Genomic DNA, 6,000 nt, shown 5'->3' with positions numbered 1-6,000 from the left:
AAACTCCTCACATCCCCCTGCCAGGGCATGTAGGAGCTGCCCAGGCAAGGCTGCATGGCCCCAGACGCAGGAGAGGTGAGCAGGCAGCAGGTTTGGCCACGGCAATGTGGGGGGACCCCAAGCTCTGCACCAGCCTTGCAGGAGCACAGCTCCGAGACATCAGGCTGGCCAAGGAGCTGAGGTGCCGAGTGTGACTCTTGCCAGATCTCCTGCACCCTTGGGCTCAAGCACCTCCTCTGGGCTCCCCAAAAGCTGCAAGGGGTCAGGCTCCCATGAGCACAGGGCAAGGGTGGGAGGTGGCAGGGCACTTGGTGACACAGACCCCAGGGGAGCACAAGGTGCTGGTACCACTGGCATGCCATTGCAGAGATGCTGCCATGCTCTCCAGTGTGGCGCTACCTTGAGGCCCGGAGCTCTGGCACGGTGCTGGGGCGAGCACAGCTCAGTATCCCTCACCCTCAAGGTGCACAGGAAGAGGCAAAATTTTTTATGAGGCCAGGGATATAGCTTAGGAAAACAGTTGCTTATGAGCACTGAGAAGCATTGGTCTGCCCAAAAGCTTATGTCCCTTTCTGAAACATTTCAGTTAGTCTAGTAAAAGATATTGCCTTTCCCTACTGAGCTCGCCATGTATGCACCCGGCTGGGCAGATCCCGCAGTGCTGTTTTGCTGGCAGTGGGAGTGGAGTGGAGCCTCAGAGCAGAGCTGTGTCCATGGGGCCAGGGAGGACAGGTCAGGATCGGGGAGGATGCCCAAGCTTGTAGAGTGGGCTGCATTACCCCACCCTGCTCCCCACAGCGGGTGCAGGAACCTTCCAGGAGGGAAGATGAGGAAATCAGAGGTGAGGATGCCCAGGCACAGGGAGGAGGCAATGCCCAGGCCCAGTGAGGCTGGAATGGGGTAAGAGGGCTGGGCTCTCTCCTAAGGATGCTCAGACCTGGCTGGGCGCCCAGCAGGGCTCCAGAGTGGAGCAAGGCCTCATTGTGTCTACAGCCACAGGCCGGTGATGCTGGCCCTGCCCAGCTGTGCTCCCCTGGTCTGTGCTCCCCAGCACAGCTCTAAATCCATTAGCTTTGCATAATTAGATTTTTCTCAATTACCAGATTATGATAATTAACAGCTCATTTGTAGGAGGCAGTGCCTAATCCCAGCATCACGCTTGGCTCAATGCCAGCATGGCTCGCAAGGCTGCCGGCGCTGGGATGGTAGGGAGCAGGGCAAACCCTGGTGTGGGGAAGCTCTGCCCAGGGGGCCAGGTGGCCCCAGGGATGCTCCCAGGACCCCCCAAAAGCTTTCTACCACTAGTGGCCTAGACCTCCCCTGCACTACTTGGGGAACACAGCCTGCCCAGTGGGGTTGATCCCCAAAAACAGGGGGGATGAGAGCCCATGCAGGGACAGCATCTGCTGGCAAGGGAAGTCAGCAGGGTTTTAGAAGTGGCTCAGGCACCCACACAGCTCTGGAGATGCAGAAAACGTCCTGTGATGTCTCCTCCTTGAAGAAGGCACTGAGGGAAACCACGGGAGAGGTTACCGTGATGGGCTGAGCTGGCACGGCTGCAGTCATTAAGGGGCTTGTTAATGAACTTTCCTAGTCAATAATGTTGCCGAGGAAGGACAGAAGAGCAGGGTAGCAGGAGGCAGCTGCCGGTAAGGTACCAATCTTCATCACAGGAAGGCAGGGCAGTCCAGGCAATTACTGCCCATCAACAGAGCTTCATCCATAGTAAAATAATAGAACAAATATTAAAAGAAAAATGCTTCTGAGGACCTCAAGGGCAGGGGAATGGGGAGCAATAAAGATGTGCTCAGAGCACACAGAGAATAAATCTGCCCAATCCGACTTGATTGCCTTTTTTGGGTAAAATTGCTAAATGAATCGATGGAGAGGAGACAAGAGGTGTGATATATCAGGCTTTTATTAAATCATTTGATATAGCATCTCAGGGAATTAATTCCAGTTGTCCCCGCCCAGGCTGGGTGCACCATCAGGAGGCGAAGGGGATGGGGCAGCCCTGGGGCATGTGGTGGCATCGCATGACACCAGTGTAGGCAGCGTGGGCAGGGGCAGCCCCTCTTCTCCCACTCCTGGTGAGCATGCTGCACCTCCTGCTCCGTGCCCTGGCTCCCAGGGTGGCTGTGCCAGGAGCACTGGGGTCACATCTGGACCAGCTAGATGGTTGGACAGTTGGATGCAGCCCTGTGCCCAGTCCCCATAGGACAGTGCCCGTAGCCAGCCCAGTGCCCCTGCTGCACCCATTTGGGGCCACCACCTCTGTGTGCTCAGGGCCATCCTGCAGCTTCAGGGCTCTTCTGCTCCTGCTATGGGCTCTGTCCGCAGAACTCTGGCTGCGAATCCGCATCGAGCGTGGGCAGCGGTCATGCCCAGCCAGGCACGACTGGCTGCGATGTCTCAAGCTGTTCCCGTGTGTCTCCTTTGCATGGCATTTCTGATCTTCTGCCATGAGCATCTCCAGGCAGGGGATATGCCTCTCTGCCCAGCATGGGCGGCAATTTCGGCTCTATATAGGCAATAAATCAGCCTGCTTGCCTGGAGGTGGCTGCGCAGCCCCTGCTGCTTCAGCTCAAATTTCCCAGTCTCAAATTACCCCAGGCTGCCTGAGAGCGGCTAGTTTTGTGCTGCTTGTTCAAACTCCCCCAGCTCCGATTCTGCCTCTGGATTTTGCCAAAGACCCTTGAGGGTACTTGTGCCCGGGAGCAGCATCTCCCATCACCCGGTCCTTGTGGGCAGCCCTGCCGGGAAGCAGAGCTATGCCAGCCGCAGCTGCACAATGCTGCGGGGGGCTAGATGAGCCTCGGCAGGGCGACTTCACTCAACCGCAACGGCATTTGCTCCTTGGCCAGATCAGTGCAGGGTTAGAGGTCCCAGGCCAAATTTCCACATGTTTTTCTCAGCAGGAGAGCAGCCCAGAGTGTGGGTTTTGCTGGAAACCACATGGAGTGTTTCTCCTTGAAAACAGTTTCTCCCAACAGCGTTCCTTTGATGCTCACACTGGGAGCACCACACGCAGCAGTTACACTCCTGGCTGGAGTCTCCTTCCCCCCACTGAGGAGTCCCTCTTGCCATCCCCTTCAGCCCTGACAGCCCCTTCCCCTGTCCCGGTGGTGCCAAGTTGCTGGGGGCTGGAGGTACCAGAGGCAATGGGAGACTCTCACAGAAAACAGCCCTGCCACGGGGCAGCAAACAAGGGAGTCCTGCTGCTGCCAGCACCCACAAGGTGATGGGGTTCCCAGGAGCTGCAAGGCACTGGGAGAAGCCGGTGGAGAAGGGGCTTATGAAGGCACAGCTCACCCCAGCACCGGGCCAGCCAAGCTGCTCCATAAGAAAGGCACTAAATATCTGTGAGACCTTTCAGACGTCCCAAGTGGGTGTGATGAGCAAAACACCAGTGGTTAGGGGCTGAGCAGAGAGAGGTGACCTGTGGTTTTGTGGCATCAGCAGGTCACACACACACTCCCAAATTTCAGGGTGGCAGAGGAAGCTATTAAATGAGGTGCATCTGCAGTGGTCCCAGCAGCAGCCTCTCCCCTCTATCTCTTCCCCCAGCCAGGCTCCTTCCTGCACCAGCCTCTTTCCAGCTCTTCATGCTGGTGCTAATCCCCTAATCTGTGCAAAGCAACAATTTTCTCCGTGGCACAGAAGCTGGTTTGAGGTCTACATCCCTCCTTTCCCAAAAACAAGCTCCCTTATCAGCAGCAGGTATCAGGTGAGCCAGGCACCATCTACCTCTGATAAACCCATGTTTTATTTCACCCTATTTCCATTTACCTCCAAGCCTGTAATTAGCCCTCATCTTGCATCGTGTTGTGCTGCCTTGTGTGCTGAGGAGTGGAGGGGATGCATGATTTGCCGGGCAGCGCTGGCCCACAGCCTCCTACCAGCAGGGTCCGAGGAGCTGGTGGGGCAATGCTTGGGGATGAATCCTGCCTGCCACGCTGGCTGCCGATCTGTCCCTCCTCTCTCCGCATCCGGGCCTCATTCCCTTTAATCTCGCACAGTGGTGGAGATGGATTTTCTCCCTGTGAGCCAGATGTGTTGCACGGAGCATAAACACCCGCGACAGTTGTTGTGTTCCTCGGTGCAAAGGCATCAGATGTCTGCATTAAAACAAAGCTCTCCACTTAATTACTCAGGCCGATAATTCAGCTCGTGGAGGCGGCTCTGGCTGAGAGCAGAGGGCTGGATCACAGCTGGGACTGGAGAGCCTTGGAGTGCACATTAATCCCAGCTCTTGCAGCCCTGATTAACGGTGCTGGAAACCTGCCCACCCTGCTCATTCCCAGGGGAAGGGTCTGTCCCAGCACCCACTCGCTGCCCTGCTGGAGGGTGCCCAGGCTGCTGCCTGAGGGGCTCTGCTGACCCCTCGGTGGGCCAGGGTGTCCCCTGCCTAGCATCTTCAGGGTGGGATGGCCCAGGACGTGGGGACGATCACTTGGAGGGTGCTGTGGTGCCCTGAGCACAGCCGTCTGCTGCAAGGGAGCTGCACACAGGATTGGGAGGGCAGAGCCCCAGGGTCACCCTATGCAGGGACCCACTGCCAGGGCATGGCTGGTGGGAGATGGAGCCAGCCCTGTAGCTGAGCTCAGAGCAGGACCAGGCAGATCACTGAAGGCTTTCTCCTTGGGATCCAATCTGCCTGCTCCTGCTACCCTGCATTTCTCCTTCCGTGGACCAGCAAACACCTCCTGCAAATTCACCTCACTCCCCTCAATCAGCACTGAGGCCCAGGGCTCTTCCTAGGGGAGCCCCTCACTCAGCCATCAGGGCAGGCATGTGTCCTCAGCCCATGAGCGCCCACCCTGCTCTGCCAGTCTCTCTGGGATGAGATGCTCATGTGTGGGGCTGATCCCTTGGACCCATCTTCCCTGCCTTCTCCCTTCAGCCTGATCCCCCAACCCAGGCCCTACCCCTTTCCCAGGCTCCTCGCCTCTCCACCCCTTCCCAGCCCGAGTGCCTGGGCACCCTTGGATATGGGGCATCCCTCTCCCAGCAGAGCCCTCATCCCTGGGCATCCTGTGGGCTGGCGCTGCTGCAGATCTGCCTGTGGGGTCCTGTCTGTCCAGGGAGACTGATTTCCTTCAGCTCTGCTCCTGCCCGCTTATCTCTCCTCTCCCAGCTGTACACCTCATTCTGTGGCCCAGGCAAGCGGGAGCAATAGACCAAATCCTGCCTGGGCTGAGCACCCAAGCTGGTGCTGGACATGCAGGGCAGCCAGGCCTGATGCAGGCAGGCAGGCAGCTGCGGGCAGCACCATCCCAGTGGGGCCCTAAGGGTTAAGCTCTCATGTATTCAGGGCCACGCGCTGGCCAGGAATTACACTTTTATCGGCACACGGTGCTGCCGCCGCTTGAATTGGGACTAGGAACTCTATTTCCGAGCTCACCCAAATTATTCTTCAAGAGATAAAGCGTGGTGCAGAGCAGCGCTGGCGCTTCATTAACATTCCCCAGCCCATTCAGCTTTAAACGAAGATTGCCTGCCTCGGAAAATGATAAAATTGAACATGTGAAGCAGGGCATTATGTTCCATCAGCCGATATTATTTCCCACGCAGGGGCCGAGTAGAGACACAAACAGCTATTTATGCAGTGCCTGGCCAAGCCGGGGTGGCTCAGGAGGGGGGAGAAGGTGGGGGGGCACAGGGTGGGTGGCGAGTGCCCCCTATCCATCCCTGGGCATGAGGGGCTGCCCACCTGATGCCAAGGTGGCTCTGCTGTCCTGGGGGGCTCCTAGGCTTATGCCCAGGGTGCAGGGTGGGGTCAGGAGCCACAAACCTGCTCCATGCATTGGGTGAAGGAAGGGGCTCAGGGGTGCATGGGATCCCCCAGGTAGTGCTGGCTGTGTCCTGCAAGGCTGGAGGCATCTGCTGTCCTGGCCCGAGTGGATGCATGTCCCCTCCTAGGGCTGAGTGAGCAGGGTTCTGGCTCCATGTGCAGGATGGTGTCCCACCTCCTGGGCCAGCGGGCACTGGGGAGCACCC

This window comes from Phalacrocorax carbo, chromosome 5 (genome assembly GCF_963921805.1).
Source record: "Phalacrocorax carbo chromosome 5, bPhaCar2.1, whole genome shotgun sequence".
NCBI lineage: Eukaryota > Metazoa > Chordata > Aves > Suliformes > Phalacrocoracidae > Phalacrocorax > Phalacrocorax carbo.
Note: the sequence above shows the minus strand (reverse complement) of the source record.